The 19,507-nt window shown below is 49.8% G+C and overlaps 1 long non-coding RNA gene across 2 annotated transcripts; it reads right to left on the bottom strand.

Annotated features, from left to right (window-relative positions):
- Positions 1 to 5,784: 5,784 nt before the first annotated feature.
- LOC114012650 (uncharacterized) lies at positions 5,785 to 14,787 on the bottom strand. 2 transcript variants are annotated; one of them, XR_003555258.2, is made up of 4 exons: positions 14,291 to 14,787; positions 14,014 to 14,204; positions 13,766 to 13,864; positions 5,785 to 12,867 (listed from the first exon to the last, which is right to left on the bottom strand). It is a non-coding gene; the product is annotated as an uncharacterized LOC114012650 (long non-coding RNA). The 2 variants fall into 2 exon arrangements; XR_003555257.2 differs by lacking the exon at positions 14,014 to 14,204.
- Positions 14,788 to 19,507: the final 4,720 nt, after the last annotated feature.

The raw sequence follows: 19,507 nt of genomic DNA, 5'->3' as shown, positions 1-19,507 counted from the left end.
CGAAGACTAGGATTCATTTACTTAAGCCATGGTGGGACTTCCTACTGTCCTGGCCAGAAGGGAGCTGCTGTGCTCCAGTCAGTTTCCCAGCTGAGGAAGCCTGGAGGGGAAACCCAGGGACCCAGGACTTTGAAGCATGCCTCTGAACACACCATCCAAGAAGCTTAAATTGCGACGGAGATCCACAGGCACCAAATTTCTATTGGTTTCACTGGGGGTAAGAGGCCAAAACATCTTTAGGTGTTTGTAAGTGTAACTGTAGGTTGAGGTCCTCACTGGGGCAGGCTTGGTACAAACAGGATAAAACGTTCCCTAAAGAGTTACAGTCTGAATTTGAGGGTAAGGTGCAAGGTAGGACTGAGCAGACAAGGGTGGGAAGTGGCAGAACAAAACTATAGAACAGAAACTTGCTGCATACCAGGCAACGGTTTCAACTCGCTGCCTGCCTGTTTTATCACACTGAAGGACTCAGAGACACATCTCAAAGATATTAATGCACCTTTCTTAGCTTTGGCTTTCTACTTCTTGTGCTTCCCAGAGACATTCATATCAAGAAAGTGTCACTGGATTGAGCCATCTCCTAAATTTTGTACCAGGCGGGAATTTATATACCACCAGAAGCTCAGATCCAGAGTAACTGTCTCTTCCAAACAGCTCCCTTGAGACAGAGAGAAGTGTAGAAACAAACGCAGAGACAAGTACTTGCAATGCAAGCGCCAGGCACCCATGTGTGACACAAATTAACTACCCCGGCTACATGCACGTCAAACCCTGCCCTGCCTCTGCCTTGCCTTGGAGCAGGATCCTTGTGTTGCAAGTGTGTGCCGTGTCCTGCTGCTCACCAGAGAGCGAGAGTGCTTCACAGTCGTAACTAGCAAATAACAACACTACCTTCAAGTGGGGAGCGCATGCAAATGTAGTAAGTACTCGGAGAGAAAAGCGATACCTGTTCCATCCCTTCCCGGCAGCGGGAGAGCGGAACAGTTGCAATGATCACCACGCTGAAGTGACAATTCACTCATGGCTTGCTACCTCTGGCTCTGCAGGAAGGATCCCCACAAGGTAGCTGGCAATCGGTTCGTGATTGCTTGGGTCTGAGTATAACCAAGGCCCGGCATTAGCCACCCAAACCATCTTCCCCAGGCATTATCCCAGGCATACTCTAATATTAAAAATAATCGGGGTCATCCGCACCCACTTCTGAGACCTCCGCCTTGCTGTGAGCCTGCCACTGCCATGGATGCGGTGCCCGCAGCTCTGGGTGGGTGGCACTTGGAGGGAACAAGCACTACAACAGAGGCGCTGGTGCTGTAGCTTCCCCAGCTCTGCCCACAGATAGAAATGTAAAAAGCAAAAGCTGCACGGCTGACACAGCTAGAATGCATCTTAGTTCACACTGAATATTCATTTCCCGGCTTTTGCTGAAGGCCTTCAAAAACACAAGCACTCACCAGAACAGCCGCTGCCTCCTTGTGCTATTTTATTTTAGAAGAGGCTGCCCTGTAGAAGATTTTAAGTAACTTCATGAAGTATATAACTAACAGGTCACTTGGCTAAGTAGACCGAGCCGGCTGTCTTACAGTCTCCTCCACATTTTCATTAAATCTAAAATCAGTCAGTATTATGTAATATAAATGCAGTGGCGTCAGAGACTCGAAGCTGAATAAGGATTTTGAATTAAGAGTACAGAACAACCCAGAATTGTCTTCCCAAATAAAAAATCAGAGCACCCAAGGGCTCAGTCTGGCCCCACAGAGGCACGGAGTTTCCATGAAATGGCTGTGAGCTGAATAAGTGCTCTGGGTATTAATATTCAAAGCAGGGCATCACATATGGCTTATGAAACACCTCTTCATGTGGATTAAAGACCTGTTCTCAAGGCAGTGAGCTTCCCATTACAACTGGAGCCACTAGGCTCCAAATTCATTACCATAGCACACTTACTGGATAAAAAAAACCCCAAAACCTGGAAGGCTTCCCATTCTATTAGCCTCCCTCTCTAACTATTAAGATTCAGCCTCATACCTGACTTGACTAATGATGAGTCCCGAGAGAGTAAACCCAGACTTCAGAGCAGTGCAGCCACTCTGAGTAACCTCTGGTTCAAGGTGAGAAGCCCACGTGGGATTAGTCCAAGCTGCAGCCAGGTGGAAACATTAATGGCCATCATTAAGGGAGCCACAGAGGGGTTTTCCTCAACTGGTGAGAACAGAAGCATCTTTCCAAGAGCCGTGGTAGCTGACCTGGTTTGTAGTCTGTGCTGCTGCGTACCCACACAGGCTGCTGCATGGTCCCCAGGCACGTTCTACTGACCAGGATGACATGCCACCGTCCCACTGGCTTCATCAGCACTCGAATGGCATTGTAGACATTATGGGCCTAATTACACTTAGAGAAGGACCTTAATGCAGGGCAACGAAACCCTCTGTGGATGCTTGCTATGTATTTTACTTGAATGAAAGTCACATTTTTTGTTTCTGGCCAAATATATGTCATGATATATATGTATATAGCACACACACACATACACAAGTTTGATTTGCTAATGGTTCTCTGTTGCGGTGAAGCATCATCTCATATTGCAGTGCAACACCTTCCCTCCACGTTCTGCTGCTGAAAAGCGAATGCCTCTTGGCTGAGGAGGGCAGATTTGTCCCTATGGTATGGCTCAGTATGCAAGAAGCGATGCAGAGCACCTGTTGGCTTTATTTGCCCACCATGCAGGCCCTCTGACTGCTAGCCCTGCTCAGTGCTCCAGAAGGGAAGCAGAGGTTTTGGTCTGTTCCAGTGTATCTGTCCCTGTTTTCAGAAACAGTTCCCTAAGTAGGCCAAAAATGTCTCTTACATCTTCAGCCTTAGAGGATACATTTGTAAGGCAACACACACACACGAACGGGGTGACCAGCTGTTCTACTTTTGGAGGTACTGTCCTAGTTCTCAGAAGCCAAGCTGCACTGCACCTCCCATAGCGGAGAGAGGCCAAATGTCCTACTTTCTGTTCTTGGTGGCCTATTTGTCCCACCATGAGAAAGTAAGGTGTGTGACTGTACTCCCCACCGTACGCCGCCTGCACAGAATGCCAACAGACATGCAAAAGTCCCAGACCGCTTCCAAGTTACGTCTCAAAATCCTACCGTTCCAGCTCAGACTCTTGTCTTGCAGCCACGTCCAGGTGCAGTGAATGCTATTAAAATCTGGTTTCCCTGTCCTCTAATGTCACTTCCACTCTGAAATCTCACCTCGTTAACACACGCAGTTCACTGCTCCTAGGGAAGCATATTATCACTTAGCTCTGATTCAGCAAGACAACTACATTTACCTGTGCCTGCTCAGTAGGGCAGCAAGGGACACTCCTGAAGATGTTTTGAACTCTATTAGGCATGCACTTAAACTTAAGCACAGATGTAAGTTCTTGCCTAGACTGATGCCATGATGAAAAAAAGGTTAGTACATCAGAGGGCTAAGCTTTGAACTGAGAATATTTTTGATCATAAACTTCAGAAAAAATTCTTTACATACAAAGAATTTCTTCTGGAAATGCTTGACAAACATAAAAGTAACAGGCTCGATAAAGATCCTGCTCCTGAGCAGTGGGAGCAGCAGGCTGCTGTGAAAATCCAGGTTTCAGCAAGGCAGTGGATGAGCACAGCACCTTTCTGCATTGTCTGTATTAAGCTTTAACTAACCAATGTGCTCTGAATCCCTAAATTAGAGAGAAAACAGGTAAAATTAGAGAGCATGGGTAAAATTAGAGAGCATCCCTAAATTAGAACCGCCACCCACTTTTTCTCCTGCAGCATTTACTGTCAGTCCCAATCATCTTCTGCTCCTCGGTGAGGCAGCCTGGGTAAGAGGCATGGAGGAGTTTCATGTTTGCTTAGACGGCTTTAACACCAGAGCCGCTCTGTCAGTTAAGCAGACAGCAGGAGGCAGAAAGGGAGCGAGACCATCCGTGCGCTTTATCCTTCAAACATTCATCGCCATCGACAAAAGCTGTATTCGTAAGTAAGCACAGGACTCGAACTTCCCGGGCCTTATCCAGCTTCTCAGAGCTAGTTATCTGTGCCAGCAAAGTTTCATGTACACGCAAGTCCCTTTTTCCCTGGGTATCCGTCTCCCATGGTGCCAGTGACTACACACATACTGGCCTTTTTTAAATCTTCTCAAGTCTAAATGCTGTATGGGAGACTTTCCTGATCTTTTGTGGGTTACATCTCAGTAGATAGAGAAAGCTGACCTGACAGATCAGATCTGCTGTTTCACACCCTCAGTTTCACACCTCTCCATTCACAAGCTACTTTGCATTTCTCTTCACGCTGCAGTTTCAAGCTTTGTAAACTTTAATCAGAGGTTTGATCATAGGGTGTCAGAGATTTGGGGGCAGGAACAAGAACCTACCTTCCCTTCTTTCTTCAAAGCATCTATCCCCCAGTATCAGGGACTGGTTCTTATAACAAACTGGTAACGTGCTTTCAGAGAAGATATATTGCCTTCTACGTTTTTGACATTTTGGGTTTAGTTAAAGCACAAATCTTCTCAAAAATAAGGGGTTTGGAAACACTATCTTACTGTTTACAGTTTGGAAAAAAACCCAAATCAACACTCCTGCATTTGTTTTTGAGAGTAGACGTCACTTGTCCTTCACTTTCTGCACAGACAATAACAGTGGGTTTAGATGTCTCGTTATCGTAGCCATGAATAGCTGAGAATGGAAAAATCAACATCTGAAACCGGGTGAGCTTTTGATGCTACCTCCATATGACAGCTTTAACAAGACTCCCACCCCTCGTGAGTCACTAACTCTCGCTGCAAGCCCCTGGCCGGAGCGGGAAGCTGGAGCATGCATTGTACACAAAGCCCTTTGGCAGGGAGAAGTTCTCAGCCGGGTTTGTGTGGCGCTGCCTCTGACTCTGCCACATCCCATCCTCGCTGCGGTCTGCAGCACATCTGCAGGTTCCTCAAAGCAGCTGCTGGGACTCCTGGTAAAAATGTCTCTGCATTTCCTGGTGACTTGGGTTTTCCTCGAACGCTAAGGACACTTGAAATGGAGCAAGCGAGCACCATCAGAGGGGCGGGCAGACTGTGACAAGATGTTCGGGTCAGTTAATCCAGGGCTTGGCAGAGTCCCGTGGCTCTGTGGCAACAGTGAGGTTAACGCACTTTTCTGATTGCAGCACTAGTTATTAACCAAAAGACACATTCAGTGGGTAAAGGTGGGAGAGTCTCAGCTCCCTGGCTTATATGGGAAGAAGAAAGTACCCTTCAGGACTTCAGACTCTGCAGTAAAAGGATGCATTTTGTGAAAAGACACTAGGTACTATCAGGGAAAGGATCTCAGCCCCAACCCAACACCTTGTTAGGTTATCGGCTGAAGCAGGAACGCTCTGTGCTGCTGAAGGTGAGGTGCCACTGAAGTGTGGGTGACAAGCAGAGCCAACACAAGAGCCAGTGGCAGGGTCCCCCCCGGGCAGCCGAGAGATAAGGGTCCTCGCCCAGCGCAGCCTCGGCAGGGTGGCTGGCCCAAAGCGCGGTGGAGCCCGTCTCTGCCTGCCCTCACGTTGCCAGGACGAGCCCCGCAGAGCACAGCAATTATTTGCTATAGAGGATGCATTTTTGGCACCCAGTATGCAATATGTTGCTGTCACCCTCATGACAACTCCGTAATCTCTTCTTTCCTTTCCAGTGTTATTGTCCCAGTTTCCAAGAAGCAGACATGAAGGATTTACTCTTCTGGGGTGGGATAATTCCTCACCAGGAAAGAAATGAACAGAGACAGAGTCAGGAAATTCTTCACTTGTCTATTTTTATTTACAGTGGAGTTCCTGTTATTATCTTGAACAAAAATAGCACAACAGCAAGGCTGCAGCCAAGTTTCCTTTGCCTTTCTGCGGGAGCCCATTGACGCCAGCCCCCGGCCGCAGCCCCCTCCCACCGCCTCTCCCCACGGCCAGCACTGGCTCAGCCCAGGGCAGCCCCAAGGATGGGCACCAGTGGTAGCCCCACGCCTCACATGCTCACCTAGTGGCACTCAACCAAACCAGCACTTACAGCTCCTGGCAAGTCCTGTCTGCACCTGAAGGTCCCGAGTCAGCTGGTAGCAGCCAGCCAGCATCGGCACTGGCGATGGTGCGGAGATCCCGACAGTGCACACTGCCCCTGCGGTCCCCCTTCCAGGGTGTGACGAGTTAAACCACCCGGGTTTAATATTTACCCGCAGAAGCAAACAGGTGGTGATACCCCTGTCAAAAAGTAACACAGGCCATATAAAGTACTACTAAAAGATGACACAAGAAGAGGCAGAGAAGTGGTACTGTCTCCACGGGTAACAGCTTCCATACTGAGAGGCTTTCCATTTCCAGCAAGGTTACGCTATGCCCACAGTGACGCCAAGGGGAGAGCAAGTGGCAGCACCTGAGTTATCGTCAGATGAGTTACTGTCCTTGGGATGCGGCAAAATCACAGGCTGTTTTTAAGTGCTTCTCCTTTAAAAATCAATTGGTGGTTTTCACAGCAAACCTAGGTTTTGGACATCATCTTCAAATCCATCATGTTTTATCTTCAGAAAAAAAGGCAGGATCTGCCTTTTACAAAGCCAAGGAGCTGCCAACTGCTTCTCACTTCCTCCCCAGCAAGGACGTACGTGTAGGACAAAATTTTCAAAGCACCTCCAGAGATTAAGCACACATCTCCTGTTGACCATCAATGGGACAAGCGCACCCAACTCCCTTAAGCTCCTCTGGAAAGCTCATCTTTTGATGTCATTTCAAAGGCTTCAAAGCTAAGATTTGTCTCTTTGAGGCGGGAAAAAAAGGAGTGCGAAAGCGTTAAAGCAACTCATCTTAAAGCCCTTTGCCTAGTCCTGCCAGGGTGCAGAGCATCACCAAGCAGGGAGCCTTCCCTGGCTCCTTCCCTGGCTGACCCTGCCGCTGTGATGCCCACGACTGCCCTCTCCCAGGGAGGAGAGGGATGGGACCGAGGAAGACGGTGGCAGAGCCAGCAGCTTGGCCCAGGGTTTGGAGGGCCTGCAGCAAGGGAGTGACATCTCCTACCCAAGGAGACCAGAGTGCTCCAGAGCTCCAGAGTGCTAACACCACTCGTGCTAATCCCTGCCTTATGGCCAGGCAGCAGAGGCACGGGCAGCGAGTGTGCCTTGCTCACAGTCAAAGGCAGGAACTGCTACTCCTGGCTTTGCTACAAGGACAAGCCCTTTCTTCCCTGTGCATCTCCCCACCTTTCCCACATCTGTTTTCTTTGACACCAACCAGAAAGTCCTCTTTGAAACATTTCAGCCTCTGAGATAGGAAGTTGCTGCTAAGAGCTTCATGAAAACATGCAGCTGGACATGGTCTCTTCAAATGCTCCTTCGAAGGGAAAGAATTATTACACCTTATTGGGCATCAGAGAATTCAGTCTTCAGCCTGTGGCCCGCTCTTATATGGAGTTGCTGGATTTTAATAGATGCAAACTGTAAAGTTTTTTCCTATGATTATGGTATCCATAGCAGTGCTAGGCTGAGTAGACTCTCTGAGTGCTCATTTTCTTCAGTATTATGAGAATTCAGTCAAAGTCAGCCCTCAGCACCATAAGAATCATATAAATCCATAGGAAAAAAAGCAGTCTTAAATAGTTCCACTACTCACTGAACACTTCTTTTCCCTCCAAAACAGATCAGGCAACCAAAATGAGAAGTTATGTTTTGTGGTTTGCCCAGGGAGGGGAGAGACAGAGAGTTTGGGGGGGCTCCTTTGCCAGTTTTGCTACAAAAAACGCGATAGGCTGAACCAGAACATCGCCATCCTGGTTGTTACTGCTCCCAGTAACAGACCAGCTCCCCAGTCATGCACAGCGGTTTGCTCGTGCCCCCACCGAGCCGGGAGCTGGCCCTGGGCAGGAGAGCCTGGCTCAGGCAAGGCGGCAGCGGCAGCCGCCCGGAGTTCATCCTCTGACCTCCCGTCCCGCTCCTTGCCATGATGTCATTTTTGCAAAGTGCAAAGTAGGCGCCTGTTTCTGTTTCCATTGTGGTATCACCGCCGGCGATGATAAGGATGATTTATTTTGATTACAGTACCCAGGCACTCCAGTCAAACAGGCAGGCCCCCCGTGTGCCAGATACAGGGCAAAGCAAGAAACGCTGAAGGTCACCTCCTCCCCGGTGAACTTGCCGTCTGGGTGAGACCTTGTGCAAATACCTTAGCAATGTAAATGCCATCTTATGGTTTACTAATCACCTCAATGAATCAAGGTGGGGGGCTCTTGTTTACCTTACAAAAGCTTCCCAAAATAGCAGAGCAATCAGAAACGTTGGGCCATAAGCACTTCCCCATCCCCACAGTCCCTCCTCTGGAGTGGGGCAGCGGGGGGAGTCCCCGGAGGTAGCTCTGCCCTGCTACCCCCCTGCAAAAGATGCCGTAACCAGGGAAGCTCCCCCTGATCCCTCCTCCCTCCTCTGGCTCTCTGGGGCTGTGTTCTGTCTGCAGCACAGCCAGCTTTTATGTCTCCCCAGGGGCAAGAGAGGGAGGGAGAAAGCCTGGCTGAGGAAATGGGGATTAGCCGGCACCACTGCTCGATCCACTGTGTTCCACTGGCCTCCACGTAGGACATCCACCGGAGGTGTCACAGCTCCCATCGCTCCGTGGCAGGGACACCATGCGTCCCCCACCTGCAGCGACATGTGCTTCCCTTAGCTACTGCCCTGCAGCTGTGGCTCACAAAAGAACTTCTTAGCCCAGAAGTCTCACTGAAGCCAGTGGAAGAGCTCACATCACCAGTTAGGGCTCACACCTCCGGGAGCGAGCAGGGTGGCAGGGAAAGAGAGTGAGGGGCTAGGCGGAGATGAATGGGTATATTGTTCCTGCCTGCCTGCCTGCAGTTTTATTAAGTGCAACATCTTTCATAAGATATTAGAGCTGGTTGACATTTCTCAGCCAACACTTTTTAAAAAAAAATTTCAGCCAGAAGTTGCTTTCAGAAAACCTTCTGGTTGGAATAAAAAGTTGCCAACTTTTCTATTATTTTTTTCTATTTTCACAGGAAAAGTCCTTTTTTTTTTTTTTTTTTTTTTTCCCCCTTCACTGTTTCTTACTCCTTCCCCATTCCTTCAGGTAAAAAAAAGAAAAACTATAACAGAGCAGTAGGTTTTGGTTTAATGTTGACAACCTTTCAATAATACTTCACCCAGCATGACTTGTTTTTGTGAGAATGCTGAGCTACTGTAAAACTTTTCAAGCAACACTTAAAAAGTTGTCACTGAAAGAAGGTGTCATTTCTTAGAAACCTTGATAATCAAACCAGGGATCTAGACCCAAATGTTGCCAGAGCCTGGCTGGGTTGATTTGGGTCCTTCTCTGGCACCAGCTGTACCCAGCGCTGATATGGCCAGAGAGAAGCCGAGGCAGGAGAAGTACCTGCCCCAAGCCATGGCATGCCAGGAGAGCAGGGAGCAGCTCCAGGCTCAGGAGATGCGGCGGCCTTTGAGAGAAGGCTGTGACAGATAGAGGCAGAGGAGGTGAGGAGATGGCAAGGAAGGAACGGGGACAAGCGTGGGAAGAAAGCATCCAGTGCCCTGGCTCTGCGCTCCTGCATGCCGCTGCCGTGTGGGTCGGTCCGCCGGCAATGGCAGCCCCCAGCCCCTGGCTAGCACCAGGGATAGGCGGCACCAGCACGGGTCAGTGGGGCTTGCAGGCAATGCGCAGGCTGAAAAGATCATGAAAGGCATGGCTGAAAATGTCAGCGCAGGTAGCACTGAGTCAGTACCACTCCCTCCCTGAAATCCTTGCTCAGGCAGCTGTTCCCAGGGCTGCAAAAACAAAAGGCGTGAGAAGAGAAGGAGACCCAGGGAAAAAACCAAACTACAGCTATAGAGTGTAACTATCGTAAACAGCTAATTTAAGCAGCTTAGCACAAGTCTTGTTTTGGGCATCGTAATGGCACGCTGGCTGCATCCATTATGTATGGAAACAGAAATTTGCTGATTCAGCTGTGAGGGCTTTTGAAGTGATGGCAGCTGAATTCATCCTTTTAACTGAACAGGCACGTTCTTAACAAGCTGCCGCTTCTCCAGCCTGACAAATGGTTTCTAAGACATCCCTTCTCTTTCAGCTGTTTGTCACTCACTCACGCTCCTTCAGGTATAGACGCTTGTGTGGTTTTTGGTTGTTGTGTTTTTTTTCACAGCAGAGCACTCCCTCTTCCTCTCCAGCCCATCTGGCTGTGCAGCATCACCCTGCAGAAACTCTTATGCAGCACCAGAAAAAAAGAAAACAGCTGGGGAAAGGTTACCGTGTCACATGCCCTCCCCCACAGATGCTATAATCTGATATACTCAGCTCTCAGTATCTGGGGTAATGAGGGAAAAGAATGAAAAGCAGAACAAATACTACAAAATACATGTAAATAAGGCCCCAGGAATGTCGTGCTTTAACATCTTTACCTTTGAAAAAAAGCAAGTTTAAGATGCAGTATGAGGTTATAAATAAAAACAAAAACCCATTATGTATTATACTTTAAAATGGCTCTGAAAGAGTTCTGGGTTTTTCAAACATGGCACATCTAATCTGTAGATCAGATAAGGCACCCACAGATAATCAAGAGTTGACTATAAAACATCTCTTTTTGAATGACAGCTTGAAAAGTTCATGCACATTTCTTATGACAAATCCCCTAATTATCATTTCCATCAATAGACTGTTAACACATATTCCGGGCACTACAGGCAGGAGAGAAAAAACAAGTGGGAAGTACCAGAGCCTTATCGTTCAGATGATAAAAAGTGCAAATTCTAAGCAGTGTTAGAAAAAGCCAGTGGTCAGCTCAGATGAGGATGGGGTTTGTACCTTGCTCATCAAGACTGCCCGCTGTAGCCAATGTCATATGCCATGACACCAGAGAGCCTGTAGACGTGGCCCTCAGACTCGAGTTTCACAGCTTCTCTATTCAGCAGCAGGCAGGGAAGGGGAGGGCCAGTGGGACAGAGCCCGTCCAGGGGGTTCACGCTCCCTCCACGTCTCGCTGGCTGGCACGGATAGTGAAACCTGGCCTGAGGTCTCCCTGGCAATCCTTGTGTGCTTAATCAGATGTGTGAACGTAGTCCTAAAATAAAACTGAACTGCATTTTCCACCACCCCCACCCACACAATGAGAAGCCCGCCCGATGTGCTGTGTATAGGTAATGCTGTTAGTAACTTCTCTCTGCAGGTGCAGCTTTAGGAGGTGGACAGTTTGGATTTCAGGAGCGCACGGTCCAGCCATTCATTAAGACAGAGTCAGTCACAAAATTCAGATCCAGACCTGATGAACCTTCAAGTACATCCACGTTTCAGCCTGTGTTGCAATATGGGGTCTGGCTCTGCCCATCGTGAAAACAATTACCTCCAAAGCACAGCGTTCTCCCTAAAACTCAATTTCTACCTCCTCCTTAAGCAAAGTTCATGGATTTAGATGTGGGCTAGTCAGAGTGGCCACTTCACAAAGGGATGCAGAGGCCAGCTCAGACCTCTGGCTGAGGAAGAAGGAAGCATCACCTGGAGCCCTCACTGCATCTTCATGTGCCCACTGGGACTCCCCCCGCCTCAAACCTAAACCTGAGCAGACCACAGCTTCCCATGAAGCCATCCCAAGTCAGCTTCCCACTGGTAGAAAAGCCTAGTTTGAACACCCGTTCCCAGACCAACCAGACCACACCTCCAAGCATTCGTGAGCAGTTGGAGGGAGAGGCTCAGAGAGACCAACCCAAACACTGCAGCCTGAGCTCACTGCTGGCCAAACACTGGTGACTCGCTGGGGCTGGAGTCCTAAGTGCTGGGATTTGCCTCTTGTTCTGGTAGCTGTACCCTGACAGCCAAAAGCTGGCCAAGGGCACCCAGGCAGAGTGCCCTGTGGACCCACAGAGCCCTGGCAGCACTGCAGGATGATGCCAGGCAACAAACTTTTAGGAGGACACAGAGGAGTTGGATCATGGAGACTATGCTACAAAGTGCTATTTTTGTCCCTTCTACTCATAACAGGGGCTCAAGTCCACGCGTGGCACTTCTCTTCCACTCTGAGTCACTGGGACCATTTTCAATGGCCCATACGTTAGTACCACATAGGCAAAGCAGTTTCTCAGCTCTTGTTGGTTGGACCTCCAGATAGAAGACAGCAATACAGCAAAGGAGAGGATAGAAAAGGCTCTGAGGGGCTCCCAGGAGTTTCTTCTCCCAGAATGCACGACAGCACCCCTGTCCAGCCTAAGAGGCGTGGACATCCAGGGTATCGCTCTGAGATGCTCCTGAGTCCAGACCTCCCACCAAATTGCTCCAAAGTAAGTGCCCTCGCCAGTGCCCAACTTGGAGGAAGGTGTCTAAGCTCCTGGGCCACCACGACCCCGCAGACTCCACAGGAGGAATGCAGCACAATTGGGGGGCAAGAAGGGGGGGCACCAGGGACATTCCCCAGCACCCTTGCTCCTCCATCCACTCTGTCAGGAATTCACCCCTGCAACGGGCACCAGCCTATCAGCTTCACAGGCTACATGACCCAGAAAGGCGAATGATTATTTGGGAGACAAAATATTTACCTAGAAGAGTAGGGTAAAGTGCAGCAAACTTTATGAAATCCATTATGAAACTCCATATGCAGATCTCATGCACCTGGAAAGCCCTTTGGTATTCTTGTGACAGAGCAAGTCCTAAAATGGAGGGATCTCCTACCCAAACATCAGTGAGATTGTGTCACTTGCAGCCACTGGGTCAGAAGGAACAGACTGCTTCTCGCAGTGACCCGTTTAGTCTTCCTCTTCGTGGCTGTGCCTTTCTCATTTAGGAGATCAGCTTGCTCTTGCCAGATGAAGTCAAAGTCACCACTGTGAATCCAGCTTTTTTTTCCTTGTTTCTTGGAAAGCACCAGTCAGTACCATGTCAAGAAAAACAAACAGAGAGGTTTGCTTAGGATCTATTTAAAGCAAAGCATCAGTGGTAGCTCCAATAACAACCCCGGGGCCAGTGCTGATGTTTGTGACAAAACTGGGGCTACTGTGCGTGAGAAGGGCAGAATCATTGCAAAACTGCAGTGAACATCCTGTCTTCCAACCAAAGAGGTCATAGCCATGCACAGTGCAAGTGAGAGCACTCCGCTCCAGCATCCTCGTCACTGACCATGTAGGAAAAGTCCTGGAGCTCAAGCACTGCAAGCTGACATAAGGTCCCGAAATCCAGCAGAGACACCCTGAGCAACACAAGAGGAGGATCTGAGGTTTTTTCCTCTGCCTATCAGACCCTGGGTGGATGAAGATTTCTCTGACCTAGGAGAAAGCCTGCACCTTGAAGGGGGGTGACCCAGCAGCGTGCTCGCTGCCACCCCCTCCCACACCCACCCTCGGTGTCTGGCAACAGAAACCAGCTGGGGAGGCAGTGGTGGAGCAGACCAGGGGCTGCAGAAGTTCCAATCCCACCGGGGTATTTCCTGCTGGAAAGCACATGGACACACACCCCACACAGCTGGGAGTCCTACACCACACGCACGCTGAGCCCAGGGAAAGGGCTACTAGCGCATCCCCACCTCACAAGAGCATAGTGAGGCTAATTTCATTAGTCTCTATGAAACACTCTGACGCTCTCCATATGGAGCACAAAGCGTTATTAAACAGCCATGCAGAGCAAAGCAAATAGTGCTTCGCTTTTGTTTATATAAGGTATTCTGCTGATACCTTACCCTTGGGAAACAGTAACAGCTATGGTTACGATAGAGTATTTACTACCACCACAGCTCACTGCAGCAATACTGACCGTACCTCTAAAAGCAATCTCAGAAATGTCTAGTCCACAGGGAATCTCGCTCTGTCCCACTTACAAGCATGCCAGTGCTTGCCTTTTCCTTCTGCAGCTCTTTTCTGTAAAAGAGACATTCATAACTCCAAGCTCTTTACCAGTGAACCTAATCCAGCAAGTATCCAAGACATTCAGGAAAAGAGACTTTCATAGCATTGGAATTTTTCCATGCCAGCACTTTTTCATCCTAAGATAAATGGCTTTTACTTACAGGGCTAAAGGGTCTATTCTTTTCAAAATACTTCTCAGCTTCAAAGCAGCAATGGAAATTGGCCGTGCACCTGGCCAGCTGATCCAGCCTGGAGTCAGCCAAACAGCAAAAGGCATCTTTCTTTCCTGCAGTGCCAAGCGGTGCTGTGCAGTGGACAAGCAGGCTGGAGGGCTGATGTAAACAGGCTAGCACTTAATTAATCAGAATGTATTTAAACAGAGCCCGGTCAACACGGCGCACTGAATTTCCAACCCGGGGGCTAGTGGCCAGTACTCACCTGCCGTTTTGGATGCCGGGTCTTGGAAAAGCCTCCTTCTGGGGAGATGGCTTTTAGGCACCTGGCTGCTGCACTGGGGCAACCCCCCCCTGAGCCCTGTCACCTACGCAGTTAACCTGAACAGGCACTGAAGGACAGTCCCCTGCAGCAATTTGGGAAGAGTCCACACCAGAAAACAGCTATGCCAAACCCCCTCTGCTCACGGACTCCTCTCAGGCACAAGTGAGAGCTCCTGCAGATACTGCATGGAAGTTGATTTATTTTTATCATAGGGAAGTCTATAGGCTCCACCTGATGAGACATTGTTTGTCCTTCTCATGAGACGAGCTTAGCAAGCACCTTGCTGAAAGCAGTCTTGACCAAACTGGCCCCGGCCCTGGACAGCAGAGAGAAGTACAAAGCAGGGGAGGAGGAAGAGGAGAAGATGCACACTGCTTGGGGGAGCTGGGCACTGTACTTGGACACCGGCATGGGTCACCATGTTTGCCTGCAAAGCAACTTACCTGAAGCCCAAGCAAGAGCCAAGAGCTGCTCCCAGCCCTTGCCTACCACTCTGCAGGAACTGGGAGGGCTCAACCAGAGATGACTAGAAAGTCCTAGGAGATCTTGGAGCCATCTGTGTCTTGCTCCAAAACTCTTCCCTCTGCAGCTCCCTGCTGCCCAGGACCACCCATTTCTCCCCACCTTGCTTACCATTCCCCATCCCCAGCACGTCCCTCCTCACTATGGTCCCACCACAGCCAGCCCATGGCTCCTGGCTGTCCAGCGCCAAGACCACCCGCAGGAGGTTGCACAATGCTTGGCCACATTCAACTTGACCCAAGCTGGGGTTGTTGCTCTCACTTTCAAGAGCCAGAGCCATAAAAAGAGATGGGATTTGCTGGCCAAGGAGAGGCCAGGGCGAGCTGATGCAGTGCAGGCTCCTGAGGTCAATGGTTGCAGCATTGTGCTGGGGGAGGACATGCAATGCCTAATGTGGAAATGTTTGTATTTGGAGCAAGATATAGTTACATTTAGCCCGTAGCAGCTGCAGAGGCTGTTTACTGTAGCACACAGTCCTCAGCCTATTAGCTGAAAGCCTGACAGTGACCAGATGCAGAGAGGAACACTGCGAAGCCTGCAGCCATATTTATCTCCTTGCCAAGATCCCAACAATACCTTGCCTAATAAGTCTGGCACAGAAATAATCATTTAAAGAGCTAAAAAACACAACATCCGCAGCCCATCTTTACAGCCAGAAGGGGAGTTTTGTGAGGGTTACAGTCTAATCTTTCACCGTCCCAAGTGCTTCCCTCCTACTTCACAAACAGCGGGGTGATTTATTTCCTGAAAGGCTGGACACAAGCCTCCTGCATGCAAACACTCAGCATGGAGGCTGCACCTCTGCAGCCAAACCCAGCGGCTGCACGGGGAAGCAGGGAGCACCAGAAGCCACCACACTGCACCTGCAGTGCCGGCAGGCTCTTCGGCATGGGGGGTCGCCTAATTCACGAGGGGCTCCCCCACCACCCCGCACCTCCGAAGCTGGGAGGAGAGCTGGTCCCTAGGGCGGGCAGCCCTGACCCTGCTGCTGAACCGCGGCGCGCACGCAAGCACCGGTCTGCGCACGTCTGGCGCGGGGAGAAGGACAGGCTGTACTGCCACAGCGCGTGTCCCAGCAACACCCAGCGCTCCGCTCATTAACCTTAACCTGCTGAATTAAAAAAAAAACCCCACACAACATAAAAAAAAAAAAAAAAGCCCAACACTCATTAGGTGCTTTCTGAGTACACTGAGAACCCTATCTTTGCTAGCAGGAGATGCTGGGTGTTGGATCAACTGGATGTTGGATCAACATCAACACCAAGAAACATAAAGCTGCGCTCCGCTGGTTCACGTAGTTGATGACCTTGGCTCGCAGATAAGCCTGTGTAGTATGAGCTTCTGTGTTTTCCAGGCTGCAGGTACCAGGTGTCGTTGAAGGTCAGCGTTGAGGAAAGGGCTCTCCCACAGTTGGGAGAAGGTTACAGAGAGTGATTTTTATGCAACATAAGCTTGTAGATGATTAACAATTTTCTTTCAGTTAACCACGAAGTTAATAGTTATTCAAAGCACTCCGTTGTAATGGGAGTGGAGATGGGGAGACGTACTACATTAACCTTTAATCTTGGACTGTGCAATAAAAATTAAAATGGAATATGGCACATAAGTATGATTAATTCTGCTTGCAAAGGGAGAGGGTGTCAGTGTATGCTTTGGGTGGGAGTGTTTCCTTCTGACAGCAGGATGCCTGATGCAGGTGAGGATATGCCACAGGAAGGCTTCACTCAGTGTTCAGTCCTGTGTTTTCTGCTTTTCTCAAGCTCAAACCACGCTCCGTTTCAAAATCCACCTTGTTAGCTCTGCACCTCCTAAAAATATCTAAACATTCAGGAGCGGATGGATTCTTTTTTGTTGTTGCGAAGGGGAGAAAGGAGAAAGAAGGGTGAAACTTGGTGATTGGTGGAAGAAGGCTACCATCAGTGAAACATCTGCTAGCCTGCACCTGCTGCGGTGCACAGCTCCAGGGAGAAGGATGGAGGATTTCCAAAAGAGCTATGCCCCCTTGCCTTGCCTTGGCCACCTCTCTAGCCACAGCCGTGGTTTGAGCTCGGCACTGAGCACAGCCGGTGCGGTTCCCCTGCCCAGGGCTCACCAGTGCCTCCCAGCCTTGGCCCGCACCACAGCTGCTTTTCCCAAAGACACGGGGCCATTGCCATGCACACAGGGACTTGCTGAGGTCAACGCCATCGAGTTTCTTTTCTGCTTGCAAGCTCAGTGGCAAACCTTCGGAGAAAAAAAAGAGCATGGGAGACAGGCCTGGGAGGGAAACTCTGTGCTCACAGTGTCCCCCAGCTCAGCAATGTTTGGTTCTGGGTTTTGATGGGGGTTTTGAAAAGTATTGCAAAATCTGCGTTTGGATTTATCTTTCCTCTTTTCTCCTTCCCGCTCCCCCAGGCCTGTCAAAAGTCCCTCGCCTGATGTCACTGGGGGTTTTGGCCAGGGTACTGGCAGCCAGCATGAGGGCTGAGGGAACGTGTTCCTCTGGCTGAATCAGAAATGTTTTGAAGCCGAATTCCTCCTACAGTTCAGATACACCTGAGTGAGCCTGCCCACTTGTTTTCTGAGGAGCCGGCACTTCCTTGTCCCAGCCAGCAGTGGAAGTGTTAAACTAGTACAAGCGGCTGGTTGTTTTTACAAATACTTTCTCAGCTATGGGTGTTTCTGTGAACCGTGCTAGATCTCCAGCTGTCTATAAGTCAACATGCATTTCCCAACACTTTCTGCCTTCATTTGACAGCCATGGTGATATAATATGTTCATTAAAAGAGAAATCAGCCAGCTGATGAGAACACGCTGGAAGCAGCTCTGCAGGCTGATGTGTGCTGGTTCCCCCAACAGCCGAGCGGCATGACCACGCACCAGCACAGCCCTGGCCCCCTTGCAAGGCTGGGGTCTGCCCCGGCTCCTGACAGCATTTGCTGAGCCAAGAAAATCTGTTTTCCTACCCAGGAGAGGCACCTCTGCAGAGCCGTTTACCCCCATGGGCCGGAGACTCGCATGCTGGCAAGAGCACAGGGAGAAGACATGGCTATTCCCCTGATCCACCCGAGCTGTATCGCACGTACACAGGCTGCCAGCTTGCAGGCAAAGGGGAGACTAACACCTCCATGGCGTGCCTGCCGATCCCGGCACCATGCTCTGCTTGCCTGTTGTGCAGGAAGCCTCGGCGGGGAGGATGCAAGCATCCAGCCTCCACCCTGCTCTACCTCTGCCCAGGGGGTGTTGACTCCCTTCTTCCCCCATCATCATCACCCAGCCGTTGCAAGACAGTGTCTGCTCATGCCCTCATTCCTGACACCAGGCTTTGCATTGGTTTTGGCAAACCCCGGCAGAGCTGAGCCTTGGCAATCACAGCAGGGCAGGCAGCTCCTGGCTGAGCTTGTGGGGAGCGCAGAAGCAGGCAACGCTTGCAGACAGCACAAGCAAGGCCCTCTGCTACCGCAGCCTGTGCCTAGCAGCACAGACGGGCATCTCCTCGAGGTCTCACAGTCCCAGGCACCCTCCCAAGAAGCAGAGTAGTGGGCAGGGCAGGCAGGATGGCATGTCCCACTCAGGAGGAAGGCAGGTCACTCAAAGCCTGCGTCAGTCTGGGCGGTAAGAACACCTCATGTTCAGTGTCTCTGCCTTTGAGAAATGGGGTTAAGAAATAATGAGGTCATAAACGTAAAGAGATACATAATGGTGTATCTATACTGGCTCTGTAATTGCTGAGCTTTAGTGCACAGTTATCTACAACCTGGATAACTTGCCTCAAGGTAATCAAGAGGCAGCAGCAAATGGGTTCCATCCTCCCACTTTGAAACAAACTCCCACCTCCAAACATTATAAAGAAAGTTAAAAAGAAAGAGTTGCCTGCAAAAGTCTGCAGGATGAGGCCTTTTATATTTTCCAAAGCCAATGTGCACCCAAAACCAGGACGTGCATCACCATGGAGTGATGCTGAGCCAGCAACATCCCACAGAGCCACACCACATGGGGCACAGCACCCAGGAGAGGGAGGCCTCATGCCACCACTTAGCCCAGCTGTGGAACCAAACTTTGGCAGGACTCTATATAAAAATGCTCCTACATGAAGTTTATTTCCAGTGAGAACCAAACACGTGGGAGAAAATGCACTCCAGAGGAGCCTGGGAATAGGAGCAGGCATAGAGCAGCTGACTCTCGTCTTGCTGATGACAGAACCAAAGATCCAAGATGTTTTCCTGGAGAAAAAACAGGCCTCACATTTGCTCTGCATATATGTAGAAAGCACCTGAACGTGGTATTTAAAGGGAGGATATTTAGGAGCATGCCACAACCGTCCAGAAACCATTGTGTTGTGAATTACTGCAAAGTAACACTTAGATTCAGGCATTAACCCCAAGCTGAATGAGTAACTATCTAGTAATCATATCTGATAAAGCACGGTCATGCTGCATTTACATCTCTCCTCCACTTCCCACCTCTTCCATTTACTGGCAAAAGTCTTATGAGAAGCTGTAAATTTGCTGGAAAGGAAGGTACAGCAGCAATAACAACATGCTGCGCACAAAGTAGGCTGTATGCAAAGCCCACTCAGGCTTTCCTTCAGACCCTGGCATGCTGAGGGGCAGAGCTCAGTGCCCCCACCAGGCACACTCAGGTCCCTATCACGAT

The sequence above is a fragment of the Falco peregrinus genome, chromosome 7, assembly GCF_023634155.1.
Source record: "Falco peregrinus isolate bFalPer1 chromosome 7, bFalPer1.pri, whole genome shotgun sequence".
Taxonomy (NCBI): Eukaryota; Metazoa; Chordata; class Aves; order Falconiformes; family Falconidae; genus Falco; species Falco peregrinus.
Note: the sequence above shows the minus strand (reverse complement) of the source record. Positions and strands in the feature narration are given on the sequence as shown.